General features: G+C 37.8%; 4 pseudogenes; all 4 read right to left on the bottom strand.

The window, feature by feature from the left end:
- Window positions 1-125: 125 nt before the first annotated feature.
- LOC149016753 (L-type lectin-domain containing receptor kinase SIT2 pseudogene) lies at window positions 126-2291 on the bottom strand (annotated as a pseudogene).
- A 912-nt stretch (window positions 2292-3203) lies between these two features.
- LOC149016752 (L-type lectin-domain containing receptor kinase SIT2 pseudogene) lies at window positions 3204-5192 on the bottom strand (annotated as a pseudogene).
- Window positions 5193-6476: 1284 nt separating this feature from the next.
- Window positions 6477-8063, bottom strand: LOC149016751 (L-type lectin-domain containing receptor kinase IV.1 pseudogene; annotated as a pseudogene).
- A 3186-nt stretch (window positions 8064-11249) lies between these two features.
- On the bottom strand, window positions 11250-13687 carry LOC149016750 (L-type lectin-domain containing receptor kinase IV.2 pseudogene; annotated as a pseudogene).
- Window positions 13688-16167: the final 2480 nt, after the last annotated feature.

The following is a 16167-nucleotide window of genomic DNA, read 5'->3' as shown; positions in this document are numbered from 1 at the left end:
CACAGCAAATAATTTTAAGGTTTCACTACCGTAAAGAAAACATTATTGCTTCTGCTTTGGTTTTTGAATAAACAAAACTTACAATAGTAAAGGTACTAATCATTTTCTTTTTTGGCTACAAACAGAAGTCAAGGTTACAAGCAAACTTCTTCTTAGGCATTACTGCTCAACGCCCTCCAGAGAGTACAGAATCTGCAATCGATGATGATCGGGAACGGATTCCAATCATATGATAATTAGAGAACCAATTAGAGACATCAGCACCAGTGCCTTCTGAAGTCATAGAAGTGCTTTGACTCAGAGATGATAGCTCTGGCAGTGCTGCCTCTCCTTCCAAATACCTGACAACTTGTCTCATACATGGCCTTGCAGTTGGAATGTATTGAGAGCAAAGTAAACCCAGTTTTAACACCAGTTCTATTTCATCTACTTTATAATTCATTTCCAGCTTGGGATCCACAGTTTCAAGAATTGTCCCTTTATTCAAACATGATCTCACCCATTTCCCCAATGCAACAGTTTCTTCTTCTGATGATGATGATGATCCTTGTGAGTCACCTATAGGTTTCCTACCGCAAGCCACTTCTAGCATGAAAACCCCAAACGCAAACACATCCACACTAGGATTTACCTTTCCAGTTTTGGCAAGTTCTGGTGCGATATAACCAAATGTCCCCACGACGCGTGTGGTCTTAGGATTTCCTCCATGATCATATAGTCTTGCAAGTCCGAAGTCTCCCAGTCTTCCGTTTAGCTCCTCATCTAACATCACATTACTGGACTTCACATCTCTGTGAACCACAACTTGTTCCCATTCTTCGTGGAGATATAGTAACGCAGATGCCACACTTTTGATTATGTGAAATCTTTGATTCCAACTCAATTTTGTCTTTGTTGTGGATTGATCAAAGAGCAACTTGTCTAGACTTCCGTTGGGCATGAAGTCATACACTAGAAGGAGTTCTCCTTTCCTTCGGCAATACCCCAGGAGTGTCACTATGTTTCGGTGCTGTAGTTTACCGATGCTGACAACCTCAGCAATGAATTCCCTCACCCCTTGTCTTGAATCATGGGATACTCTCTTCACTGCAACTTCTTCTTTTGAGGTTGGTAATATACCTTTGTAGACCTTACCAAAGCCACCTACGCCCAGAAGCGCCTTCTCACTGAATCCGTCGGTTGCAACGTAGAGATCTCTATATTTGAACCTCTGAGGTCCATAGTCGAATTCCCAGTCTTCATGGACTTCTGCAAACTTTTTCTTCTGGACAACAATGAATTGGATGACTAAGGTCAATATTAGCACTAAACTAGCACCGATCACAGGAAATCCGATGTAAAACATTCTAGGTACTGTTTTGGACCTAGTTTGAGGAAGCTTGGGAAGTTGGGAGAGAGAGAGACCTTTTGCTTGCCCATTCATCTTGAAGCTCCACCCTAAGACATAATGAGGTGCTTTTAGGATAGCAGTACTTGATGAGAATCCTACAAACATATGATCCTTCATGATTGGAGAAAGATCAATGTTTAAGGACAAGAGGGGGGTCTTTGGTTTACTGGGGACTGTAATAGGAGCTAAAGTTACATTAAGTTGCTTTTGTTCACCAGAATATTCAACCCAAAGTTGCAAGGCTTGTCCACTAAAGAGGGTCAGGTTCACATATCTGTTCTCTTGATCACTAAAATAAGATGCAGGAGCTGCTTTCACTGATGTCAAGCCATTGATATTGATGCCGACGTGATTACTATTGATGTCGCCGAATTCCACATTCTGGAAGCAATCCATCTCGATTACTAAGAGATGGTTGGATGGATTGCCGAGGTTGGTTGTATTGAAGAGGCCTAGGTAAATGCTTGGCAAAGTACTAGAGAAGTCTGTTGAAGGTGCAACTACGAATGCTATTGCAGGACCAGCAACTGTGGTGAACTCAGAATACATGGCGAAAACAAAGGTAGTGGAGAAGGAGAAAACACTACCTGTTGCAGTATTCTTGAAGTGAAGTAGATGAGGGTAGAAGGCATGACCCTTCTGTTGGTTAGTGGTGTTTACCAACATAAGAAGGCCATCGTTTGTAATCTGAGCTAAGCCATCCAAGCTCAAATTGACTCCTCGAAATCCATTGTAGGTGAAATCAACATCTTCTTCTTGTGATGCTGCTAGAGATGATCTCCCAAGGAGAAGAAACAGAACCACAAACTTGAGAAACATTGTATACGAGTTAGCTTCTCTGTTCTCCTAACATTTGGGTTTCATTTATTCATATCTTTTTTAAATTATATGAAACAGAGAAGTTACAATTCTGCATCAACATATGATTTACTTGAATTAGTTGCCTGGTCTATATAGGCAGGATGACTGATTTGTTAGGTAGCTTTGATTTAAACGCCGTAGAAGATCAACTTCATATAATTAATACCTTAGTCAAACTTGCATAAATATTCAAACTAAAAGATTCCCCTTAGAAATTTTGCATTTTCCCAAAATATTATGTTGTTTGTAAGAATCCCAATATATATATATTTTGGCATCCATGGTGTGTACTACAAGTTTCCTAATAATTTTTTTAAAGGGCGTCCTAAGATAATCAGTAAAAAATATAAATGCCCCAAAATTATGTCCAATTGATAATGACATCTTCAAATATTTTTTAAATTTGCACAATAGTATATTTTGGTGGAAAATTTTGTTAAGTCATGGTCAAATAGTATTATAATTCCTATATGACGCTCAATTTCTAGTAATTTATTAGTGTTTTTTTGTAAGATAGAATCCTAAATATAATTTTTCTTTCCTCATCCATGAGTTCTTTATTTTTTTTCATTTTATATTCTAAGATATAGAATAATACTATTAAGGGTATATTTGTCATTTGCTCTAACCAACTAACGGTTCTAATGGAAAAGCAGACAACTATCAATTTAGCATAATTTTGGGGTGTCCGTGCTTTTGCAAATTTAGCACCAAATAACAAACAAATTAAAGGTAAAATATATGTAATAATCTAAGGTTAAAACAACCATTATGAGTACTTGAAAGAGAACTTTGATAAGGAAACAAGGTTCCTATTGGACTTCTTGGGACACATGGGGCTTCTCTTTATTGTGATTAAGAAAAACCCTACCTTGCTCATTTACAATAGATAAACCCAAGCCCAGAAAATTAGACAATACTTGGATTAAAATCAAACCAAAATAAGACAAACTCAAGGTCCTCCAGAAAGCACAGATTCTGCAACTGATGATGACCGAATAATTTCACTCCCAAGAGAAGAAGATGAAAGAGAAACATCAATAGAACCTTTTGAAGGCAAAGATAGTACCTCTGGCAGAGGAATCTCCCCCTCCAAATAGCTTATGACTTGTCGCATACAAGGCCTTGCTGTTGGAGTGGGGTGGGAGCAAAGTAACCCAAGTTTTAGCACCAACTCAATTTCCTCAACTTCATAATTCATTTCCAATCTGGGATCTACAGTTTCAAGAATTGTGCCCTTGCTCCAGCAAGAGATCACCCAATCCACCAGCACAATATACTCTTCAGCTGCTACACACTCTATGGGTCTCCTACCACAGGCAACTTCGAGTAAAAAAGCTCCAAATGCAAACACATCCACACTTGGGTTTGCTTTGCCAGTTTCACAGAGCTCTGGTGCAAGATAACCTAGTGTTCCCACTACATGAGTGGTTCGGGGGTCAGTTCCATGATCGTATAATCTTGCAAGCCCGAAATCTCCTAACCTTCCATTTAGGTCCTTGTCTAGTAACACATTACTGGACTTTACATCTCTATGAACCACAACTTGTTCCCATTCTTCGTGCAGATATAACAATGCGGCTGCCACACTTTTGATGATTTGAAATCTTCGATACCAACTCAGTGTCGTCTTTGATGTTTCTTGATCAAAGAGAAATTTATCAAGACTCCCATTGGGCATGAAATCATAGACTAAAAAAAGTTCTCCTTGACGTCGGCAATAGCCCAAGAGTGATACTATGTTTCGATGCCTCAATTTACCGATGCTATTGATCTCAGCAATGAAATCTCTCTCCCCATGTCTAGAATTGTGGGAGACTCGCTTCACTGCAACTTCTGTCTTGGATGTGGGTAATACCCCTTTATAAACCTTACCAAAACCACCAGTTCCAAGAACTAGCTTGTCCTTGAACCCCTTGGTGGCGATGTAAAGATCTTTATATTTGAACCTGTAAGGTCCATAATCGAGCTCGTAATCTTCAATTACTTCCGCAAATTTTTTATTCCATTTCAATACAATCTGAACTATGAAGATCAGGATTAACACTAAAATGGTTCCTATGACAGAAAGTGCAACAACAGATACCCTACTTAATGTTTTATGTACTTTTTGAAGAGGAATCTTCGGAAGTTGGGAAAGAATGAGTTCTTCTGCTTCCCCATTCAATTTGAAACTCCATCCAGAAATAAAACGTGGTTGTGGGAAGACAAATGTAGCTGATGCAAATCCCACAAACATGGGATCAGTGATGATTTGAGAAAGATCAATCTTCAAGGATAAGAGTGGAATCCTTGGTTTAGGGACCTTAAGAGGAGCTAAAGTCACATTAAGTCGATTCTCATCTGCGAAATATTCCACCCAGAGTTGCATAGGGTATCCACCACTGAAGCTAAGGTTCACATGTCTATTCTCTTCTTCACTAAAATAAGAAGCTGAAGCAGATTTAACAGATTTCAAGTCATTGATATCAATGCCGATATGATTTCCATCAATGTCGTTGAACTCTATATTTAGGAGGCAATCAAGCTCGACTGCAATGACATGGTTGGATGGTTTGCCTATGTTGGTTGTGTTGAAGAGACCCAGATAATTGCCTGGCAAAGCTTCTGGGAACTCCATTGAAGGTGCAATCACAAAGGCCATTCCTGGGGCACAGTCATGCATGTAGTCCCAAAAGGAAAATATGAAAGTAGTAGAGAAGGATAAAGCATTACCAGTGGATGAATTCCTGAAGTGAATTGGATGAGGGTAGAAAGCATAACCCACTTGTTGAATTGTGGTATTTACCAGCATCAAAAGACCATTTTCTGTAATCTGTGCTAAGCCTTCCAAGCTCAAATTATTTCCTCGAAATCCATGGTAGGTGAAACCAATATCTTTATCTTGTGAAGCTCCAGAAACCCCAACAAGAAGAACCCACACCAAAAACTCGAGAAACATTGTCTTCTCTGTAGTTTTTATTTTTGTATCACCTTGCTTTGTTGTTTAATTGATTTATGAAGACAAGCTGACAGTGATAATTGTGACTTTGCTTTTGTGGCATAGTCTAGGTGGGTGTGAATATTACAATGTTCTAGGTTTCTTCTCTAAGAACCAAGATAATCCAAAACTGAGGAGATAAGTTACCTCAGGTTGGGGATCCTTGTCCCATCCTATCAAATTTCTGTATGAACGTTTGAATTTTGTTGTCTTAGATCCTCTCTAAAGCAAACAACGCTTACGTGTTGTCCCCAGTAAGGTAGATGTCGACAAATTGTCAAATGAAATCCTAGAAGTCAAGGTGGAAATCACAATGCTTTTGACAAAAACTGCATCTATCTTTTGGTTCACTTCATTAATATTTTTCTATTTTTCTATCCTTTCTGTTTTATATTCAACCTAATACCACTTGAGAGCTGGGCCAATTCCCTCTTTTCAATCCCTTCGATCTTCTCTTACTAAAAAATAAAAATCCTTTCTCTTTTATATCAATCTAATACCACTTGAGATCTGCCTTTTATTGTGGCCGTCCCCTTCTGTCTTTCCTTGTCAAACCATCAACTGACTTGTGAGATTAGCAGAGAATTATTATTTTTTTTAATTGTATTTCCTTTGTTTGGACTATGCAAAAATAACACAGTTTTCTCCAACAACTAAAGAGCTATATAATGATCAATCTTTTATCAAAGAAACAAAGCTTACAACCATAGGTTTTGGGCAAGAATTTGATAGGTCCATGCATGCAATCAAGAAAGGGGCTTGATTGCCTCGCTGTTTTGTATCAGGTACGTTTAACCTAATATTTAAAAATCAGGTCACACTTGGATTGCAGTGTGTTAAGTCTCGACAAGTACGTACTGTATTGTTTTCTGAAAACCCTAATCCTAATGGACTCTCATTGCATGAAGTATTTGCATAAGATAGAAGTCCGGACTCTAATCAGTAGTAACATATATATGATAACAGTCTATCTGCTAAAGGGAATCTTCTTACATATGATAACGGCTCAAGATGAATTCCAACTCTTGTATAGTTCAAGATAAATTAAATTCAAACTCCTGTAAACCCTATCAATATAAGACATATTTAACTCAGTAACTTAGGTTTCTCCAAATTCTAAAACACATAGGAATCCTTCTATAAGAAAGGGTCTAATACATTATTTCGAAATATAGTAGAAAATCCTAAAATACAATAGACGTAGGTTAATTACAACTGAACCACTCTCTCTTACACACACGCAGGATTTCAATACAATGAGACATTTTACTCCTGACAGAGAGTCATCGTCCTTCGGAGAGTAGTGAATCTGCAATGAATGATTGCTGAGTACTCGTTGCACTACCAAGATAAGGACTATGAATTGAGACCTTATGACCAGTACCTTCATCATTTGTTGGTGATGGAACCTCTGGTAATGGAACCTCTCCCCCCAAACAGCTCACAACTAGTCGCATAGATGGCCTTGCAGTTGCATCATACTGAGAGCACAACAATCCAAGTTTTAGTACCAACTCCATCTCTTCAATTTCATATTCCATTTCCAATTTAGGATCCACAACATCGAGAAGAGCCCCATTACTCCAGCATGACATCACCCATTTCACCAATACCATACACTCTTCTGATGCTTGTTTCTGTATAGGCCTTCTACCACAAGCAACTTCCAGCATAAAAACCCCAAATGCATACACATCTACACTAGGGTTTGCTTTGCCGGTTCTTGAAAGTTCCGGGGCAAGATAACCAAATGTGCCCACCACATGGGTGGTCTTAGGATTGCTTCCATGATCATATAATCTTGCAAGCCCAAAATCTCCAAGTCTCCCATTTAGCTCCTTGTCTAGCATCACGTTACTCGACTTGACATCTCTGTGAACCACCACCTGTTCCCATTCTTCATGAAGATATAGTAATGCAGAAGCCACACTTTTGATTATTCGGAATCTTTGGTTCCAACTCAATTTCGTGTTTGGTGTGGATTGATCAAAGAGGAACTTATCTAAACTCCCATTAGGCATGTAATCATACACTAGAAGGAGCTCTCCCTTACGTCGACAATACCCCAGGAGTTTCACTATGTTTCGTTGATGCATTCTACCGATGCTGACGATCTCAGCAACAAATTCCCTCACCCCTTGTCTTGAATCATGTGATACTCTCTTCACTGCAACTTCTTCTTTTGAGGTGGGTAAAGTACCTTTGTAGACCTTACCAAACCCACCTATACCGAGCAGCTCCTTGTCGTGAAATCCGTTGGTTGCTATGTAGAGATCTTTATATCTGAACCTATGAGGTCCATATTCATGTTCCCAATCTTCAAGAACTTCTGAGAACTTTTTCATCTTTACCATAACAAGTTGGATGAGAAAGATGGGTATTACAACTAAACTAGCACCCATCACAGACATTCCAATGTCAAAAGCTCTAGATTTTTTTTTGGTTCCACTCCAGCTGGGAAGCTTAGGAAGTTGGTTGAGAGAGAGTTCTTTTGCTTGCCCGTTCCTCTGAAAGCTCCATCCCAAGACATAATGAGATACAGTAACAAGAGAAGTAGCCGATGAGAAACCCACAAACATGGGATCCTCCATGGTCTGAGTCAGATCAATGTTCAAGGACAACAGTGGAATTCTTGGTTTAGGGATGGTAATCGGAGCTAAAGTTACATTTAGTTGCTTTCTTGTACCATCATATTCCACCCAGAGTTGCATGGGATGTCCACTGATGAGGCTTAAGTTCACATGTTGTTGATCAGTAAAATATGATGCAGGAGCAGCTACAACAGACTTCAAGTCATTAATATCAACACCGATGTGGTTACTGTTGATATCATTGAACTCCTCATTTTGGAAGCTATCCATCTCAACTCCTATTACATGGTTGGAGGATTTACCGATGTTGGTTGTGTTGAAGAGCCCAAGATAATGGCTTGGAAAAGCTCCTGATAACTTAGGAGAGGGTGCAATCACGAAAACAATTCCAGGACCTCCTGCTCTTTCGAGTTGAGAGAACATGGCAAAAACCAAAGTGGTAGAGAATGAGAGAACATTACCACTGGATGAATTCTTGAAGTTAATTGGGTGTGGGGTAGAAGGCATGACCCATCTGCCTTGAACTGGTATTTGCCAACTCTAGGAGGCCATTCTTTGTTATCTGGGCTAAGCCGTCCAAGGTCATGTTGGCTCCTCTGAAACCATTGTAAGTGAAACCAACATCTTCTTCCTGTGATGCTGTAAATCTGCAGAGAATAAGAAACATCAGCAGGTACTTGAAGAAGAACATTATTTGCCACTTTACTTCTCCTTCCTCTTCAGAGATGCAGTCATTAACTTCTAGCTCTCCTCTAAATTTTGTGAATATAGGCCCCACCTTCTCTCTATATATCAACATTTTAGTCAAAGAAGAAATCTTCAGGCCTCGATTCACCAAATTTTTTTTATGAAGATTAAGCTTGGAAAATGAATTTACTTGTCGAAAAATTCATAGTGAAATACAAATGAATTTGAATTTAGACAAATTATTTACTAAGAGTAAGAAATTCTTCATATCCATGTGGATTATCTTCTTAGTTGTTCTAATTTTTATAACCAGCTTCTACTAAACTGTACAGTGATCTTCTTTCTAGAAATTCTGAGAACCAACAATTACAAGTGGATTAGATAAGGCGTACAAATTTAATAAAGTGACATGCAATTTTGTCTATAAATTCAATATTTTTAACAATTAACATCAAAGGCCCACACAACCAAACTGTCAATTTGTAGTTAAACAATCTTAAAAGAAAAAAATTGCCACAGCACTATGAACCATCGACCTTATTCATCAACTACTACCACTTCTTGTCTAACTAAAAAGGTGAAGGTTCTCTAAGCCAATGAGTATAAAATCTTTTAGGACTTGTTTGATGATTCATTGAAAACAGCAGTGTTTCTTGCTTTGAGAAGTAGAAAAAATCGACTGAAAACTATTTGATAAACTTGTTTTATTTCAGGTGATTTTTGAAACATAAATTGAAATTGAATTTTTGAAAATTTCTGCTTCAAGAAACAGTTTTGATGCAACAATAAATGATTGCTGGACACATGTCGTTATGAATTAGAGGGGTATTCATGAAATTTGACATTCTAAACATAAAAACTTTGGTAAAACCTTGCTGGGTTTTCACTTCCAGAAGCAAGTTTTATCAAACATTTAAGGGCCTGTTTGATTACATGAGTCTGGAGATTTCAAATCTCTGGAGTTATAATTTACAAAATTAGATGTTTGGTTGTGGAATGAAATCTGTGGATTCATCCTAAAAAAATATTTGATCGACGTGATTTTTGTGAATGTGCAAATGTATAGCTTGTTTGAAATCTCTGGATTTCACCCCTTACCCATAAATCTACAGATTCACGTTTTTAGTGTAAAAAGGTGAATCTCTAGATTTCATGAATCTAGAGATTTTTACAACCAATCGGGTATAATTTTCAGATTCGTGAATCTAGAGATTTGAAATATCTTGATTCATGTAACCAAACAAGCCATAAAAAAAATGTTTCTACTCATAGAAACAACCAAAATTATTCCTGGTATTTTTCGAAACAAAAATACTTTGATGGATTATCTGAAGGATCCTTAAAATCTGGCTATAATCTTTTCTATCCTTTTGGGTGCATAATATTTATTATGCTATAATAAAATATTGAGTGTCTCTATTCCCACCACCTTTAGACTTTATACCAACTCAATCCTCGCTTATAAGATTACCAAAAAAAAAATCCTCGCTTATAATAGCTGCTTTGTTAATGAAAGTAATAATAGATAGAAAGAAAAAAACAAAAGGAGGGCCACCTGCTTGTTTTGGTGTAGCTACTACACATACACACAAAATGGCACAAAATGGTTCTAGATGGCTGTCCTATAGTTTATCAGCCACTGCAGGTGAGGTTGAAGCTATTAGAGATGAAATTCTTTTAGCTTTAAATCACATGTTGATATAATTGTTTTACTTTCATATTGTCAGTCACTTATTTTTGTTTTAAATGGTAGTAATCAACCCATCGATTGGGTGAGTATGAGTATTATTAGAGAAATTCAGCAGCTATGTGCTAATTTCTTCTATGCTGAGTTTATGTTTATCAACAGGTCATCTAATACCGCTGCATTGCTCGTTGAGCAAATCTTTTTGCTCTCTCTAGACTTTGGTGGTTTGTCCCACTTTGATTTCTTTGTGTAAATAATGACTATAACTCCAGGTTTCTTTTTGGGATATGTTAGTATAAGGTTGTTAGTTTTTGGGCAAAAAAATAATTGATGACATTGTCTACATAGGGCAGCATTTGGAGGTTTGTTGTTTATGCCATATTTTTAAGGAGATCAGTTTTGTAGCTGATTACCTAGCTAGAGGGCTAAGTGGTTGACTTGTGTATTTTCTCCTTAAGTGGAGTCTCTTTGTATGTATATTCCTTTGATTTTTTCGTCTCAATAAATTTTATCATTACCATTCGTTAGCATGTTAGCGTTGTTTTAGAAATCTAGGTAATATTGCTTAATTTTAGATTAAGTTCCCTAAAAATGCAGTTAAATTATGTATTTAATACACAGCACCGTGCAATAGACCATCAGATGGCGCCCATCTTATTTTGGTTAAATTCCGGCGGTCGAAGATGAACATGTACTCTTAGATTGTGATTTAACTGAAACAAGATGAACGCCATCTGATTGTCTAGCACACAGTACATTAATTATGCAGCACATAAGAAAAATTCCAGCAGTCATGGCATTTAATAATGCCAAGCTTTCTTGACTCATTTTTCTTTCCTTCTTGAGTTAGACATCGTTAAAAATATAGAAAAAAATTTCCAACCACCGCAAATTTAATGAAATTAAAGCAGTGGACCACTTATTAGTAAAAACAAAGAGATCGTACTAGTAGTTGAAGAATTAAAACCATTAGTTGAAGTGTCGAAGTCATCAATCCCTTTAAAAAATTGGAGTCTGAGACCTTCAGAGACAATGGATTCTGTTCTCCAACTGAAGATATCTGAATCATTCGGATACCAAGTAGAGACATCAGCAATTTTTCTTCTCATCTCATGTAGTTTATACAAGAGCAAATCACCCACAAATTTCTACAGGAATAAAAACACTCACAAATGTGAGTGTAAAAGTGTTGGAAGAGACATATTCCATACAGAGATTTCTTTTCTGGTAAGTTGCTGTACAAGAAATTTAACTATTTTGATGGACTAGTAATCAATAAAAGAGAACAACATATCAAACTGATGATCCAACAATCTCAACGTCCTTCAGAGAGTAGAGATTCTGCAATGGATGATGACCGAGTGAGATCCATCTCCTGATAAAGAACCCATCCTGAGACATCACTTGAACCTTCTGAATTCACAAAACCAATGTCATCAGTGCCAATAGATTGGTAAAGAGATGATAACTCTGGTAGACGAACCTCTCCATCCAAGTAACGTTGGACTTGTCTCATGCTTGGCCTTGCAGTTGGGTCAGGGTGAGAGCAAAACAAACCAAGTTTCAACACCAACTCCATTTCCTCTGCTTTGTAATCCATTCCCAATTTGGGATCCACAGTTTCAAGTATGGAGCCTCTAATCCAGCTTTCCATCACCCAATCTACCAACACAAGATATTCTTCTGGTGCTTGTGGCTCTATAGGTCTCCTACCACAAGCAACTTCTAGTAGAAAAATCCCAAATGCAAAAGTATCCACACTAGCATTTGCTTTCCCAGATTTGTAAAGCTCTGGAGCAAGATAACCAAAAGTCCCAACCACATGGGTGCTCTTAGGATCAGATCCATGATCGTATAACCTTGCAAGTCCAAAATCACCCAGTCTTCCATTGAAATCCTCGTCTAGCAAGACATTACTGGACTTTACGTCTCTGTGAATGACAACTTGTTCCCATTCTTCGTGCAGATACAGTAATGCAGATGCCACACTTCTGATGATGCGAAATCGCTGAGTCCACTGGAGCTTCGTCGACGACGTGTTTGTGGAATTGTCGAAGAGAAATTTGTCAAGAGACCCATTGGGCATGAAGTCATAGACTAGAAGAAGCTCTCCCTTACGCCGGCAATAACCCAAGAGAGTAACAATGCTTCTGTGCCGCAATTTACCGATGCTGACGATTTCTGCAATGAATTCTTTCTCTCCCTGTCTAGAATCATGGGAGACTTTCTTCACCGCAACTTCTTTATTGGATATGGGCAATACACCTCTGTAGACTCTACCAAACCCACCAATTCCAAGAAGTTCCTTGTCCTTGAATCCCTTTGTGGCTATGTACAGATCTTTATATTTGAACCTGTGAGGCCTATAATCCAGTTCCCAATCCTCAAGAACCTCCGCAAATTTTTTATTCCTTCTCACTATAAATTGGATAATCAAGAGTGCAATTATCATCAAACTCGCACCAATCACAGGTAACCCGAAATTCAAAAACGTCATGCCCGTTTTAGATCGTTTTCTTGCAGGAAGCTTGGGAAGTTGGGAGAGAGACAGAGCTTCTGCTTGCCCATTCAACTTGAAGCTCCATCCCAACAAATAATGAGATACTTCCACGGCAGATGTAGATGACGAGAAACCCACAAACATGGGATCAACCATGTACCGAGAAAGATCAATTTTCACCGACAAGAGTGGAATTACTGGTTTGGGATTAGTAGTCCGACCCAAAGTGACATTGAGTTGCTTCTCTGTACCATCATATTCCACCCATACTTGCATTGGATCGCCGCTGGTGAGGCTCAGGTTCACATACTTGTTCTGTTGTTGATCTGTAAAATAAGATGCTGGAGCAGAAGCAACGGATCTCAAATTGTTGATATCAATACCAACATGGTTATCATTGATGTCGCCAAACTCCATGTTTTCGAAGCTATCAAGTTCTACTCCAATGACATGGTTTGATGAATTTCCCAGACTGGTCATGTTGAAGATTCCCATATAATGGCTTGCCAAAGCTCCAGGAAACTCTTGCGAAGGAGCAATCACGAACATGATACCAGGGCCACCAACTGTTGGTACCTCAGAGAACATGGCAAACACGAAAGTTGTGGAGAAGGAGAGGGAAGTAGCATTGGTGGAATTCTTGAAATGAATGGGTTGTGGGTAGAAGACATGACCCATCTGTACCAAGGTGTTGTTTACCAGTTGCAGAAGGCCCTTGTTTGTAACATGGGCTAAGCCATCCAAGCTCAAGTTAGCTCCTTGGAAGCCATTGTAGGTGAAGCCAAGGTCCTGTTGCTGTGATGTTGCAGATCTGCTTCCAAGGAGAAGGAAGAAGAACAACAGAAGAAGCTTGAAGAACATTATTGTTGGCTTGCCCCCTTCAATTTCCTTTCTCCTGCTTCTAAATTTGTTTCTTATTAGTTCCCGTTCATCTCCTTTGTCTTCAGAATTTGGTCAAAAATTCGTAAGCAAGCAAGTTGAATGAATGGTCTTATTAGGCAGGCTGACGGTGACTTGTGTGACTTTTAGATTGGGCAGGTTTAATTAAACTATATATATTATTGATTATCTCTTTTTCTTCTTCTATTTTTTGGGTAAGTCTTTGTTCTTGTTTTAAATTTCAGCTTTTTTTTAACTTTCTTCATCGACTGCTGTTAGTCAAATTGATTTCTTTTGCTTTTTTCATGGTTACTTGACTTTAGGCACGTTTAAAAATATATCTTCCCCCACTTTCCTCAAATTAACTTTCTTTTAGCAGTCATTTGTGTCAAAAACGTCTCATTTCTTGGGGGGCAAACAATCTGTTACTGTAAACTAAAGCAACAATGTATCAATCATTTAACAACACACACAATAATTTTTTGCAAGAGAAAAAATTACGGAACTATTATCAGAATCTACTCAAACTTTAACTATAATCAAATGATAAAAATAATGAGTATACGATTAATATTTCATCTTTGGATAACACTAGAGGAACACAAAGTCACAACCACATCATTAAATAAATGAAAATCTAAGAGATTGGAGAAAAGTCACCAAAAAAGCTTCCCGTAAACTGTGATAGAATGAAATTATGACTGTTAGATATGAAAAGCTAAGTACTACTACTATTCCCTTCGAATTTCACATCATTCCGGCAATTTTACCTTCGAATTTCGCCAGAGAATGCCAAGAAGACCTCACTTTCTTCTGTTCCTCGTTTCTATTTTTTCTCTCTTTCTCTTCTTTGTTTTTTTCTCCCTCCCGTTATGTGGCTGGAGTTCAACCCGTTTTCAAAATCTCGAAAAACCTAGAAGGCGAAATCCTTTTTTGGTGTTTGCCTTTTTTTCTAGGAAGGTTTTGGGCCCCACGTGGATGATGGCCCATAGAACCCAACAACACCAACTTGCCCTTGGATGGAAGCATCAAACTTCAGTGCTGCACAATTAATGCGCGGCACTGAGTTGCGTATGGTGAGAATGGAATGAGTGGTCGAGGTTGAAATCTCGACCACTCGTTTCATATGTTTTCTTTTCAACTTTTTCAACCATACTTATCTGTAACAAAAAAAACCATGTAAGATGAGTAGTCGAGATTTTGACCTCAACCACTCAGATTCGATCGTGACCATAAGCAACACTAAAGTTGAACCCGTAATATTTAAGGTAGTTGAAAAGAAAAGAATGATATTTCTTGGGGAAAAAAAAAAAAAGTAACCTCAAAAATGTGCGAAAGTAGTTGAAAAGGCAAGAATGATATTTCTTAGAAAAACAATTCAAAACCTTTGAATTCCACAGAAAAGCAATGGAAGAAAAACATGATCCATGTTGGGTTCTATTATTACTATGAACGAGAACGACCCAGCAAACTTGAGGTGGCCATTCCAACCAACCAACAACTTGGAGTGAGGAAAAATTTACAGAGACTTCAATTCTTATTCTTAAGTGGGCCCCACTCTGAAAACTATGGTTTTGTGGAAGTTGCCACTTAATTATTCAGTTCCTTCCAGAATTGATCAATACTAAATTTAGAATTGTCAGTACATATCTCTCTATCATCTGGGTATTAAGGTTTTCAATTTTGATGATCTGAAGGTGTATGTGTTTCCCAGTTTAGTTGGCTTTTTCTATTCAGTTTCTGTTTTCTAATGCGATGGAGCAGCCAGCCATAGACGTGTGACGCCAGCTTGGCTGCTTTGCTTTGGTTTGCGTTGGTTGCAAAGAAAGGAAAGGAAAGGAAAATGAGAAAATCCTATCCAGTCAAGACTTTTGGATTGTGATGAAGGAAAAGAAATGGGAAACGAATCCAATGAGTCATCGATCTTCGTGTTCTGTCAAAGTGTCAAGATCAAACTTAACTTATTTGAAGTGGCAATTTCAATTTCCAACCGACCGCTTTTAAAGAAACTAATTCAAACCGGAGACCAAGGTAGACAGGAAAAAACCTGCATTTTTCGCCCAAGCGGAAGAAAAAAAATTACTGCCATTATTGAAGTGGGCTTTTCAAACTTAGTTTATGGTGTTAATGGGATTCACATGCTAGGTTTATCTTAAAAATTTGTAAACTTATATCATTTATTGGGATTATTAATGATGTTTTCAATACGGACTAGAATAGGGTTTGGGATTGCTATCATAAATCATTATGATATCCATTTTTCTTAATTTTTTTACTTTTTTTCCCTACTAGAAAGAGAAATCGAAGAAAAAAATGAAGAGATTGGATGATTGAGGTTTCAGATTTTGAATTGATGTTTTTTGATATACGTTGATGTAAAATACATGCATTTTCTGCTATGAATATTACATTGTATCCTAATTATCTATAAATATTAATTAGGGTTTCGTAAAATTCTCTCTGATGTTCTAACATCACATTTTCTTCATTCACATGGGCACCAACTATCCATTAGTCCTTTAAAGAGAGTCTGCCCACATGTATATTGACGGATCTGGGACATGTTTCCTAAAAATAAGGAAGTAATATTTC

This window comes from Hakea prostrata, chromosome 5 (genome assembly GCF_041222555.1).
Source record: "Hakea prostrata isolate BN-2017 chromosome 5, UWA_Hpros_2, whole genome shotgun sequence".
NCBI lineage: Eukaryota > Viridiplantae > Streptophyta > Magnoliopsida > Proteales > Proteaceae > Hakea > Hakea prostrata.
This window is presented reverse-complemented; position numbering and strand designations above follow the sequence as displayed.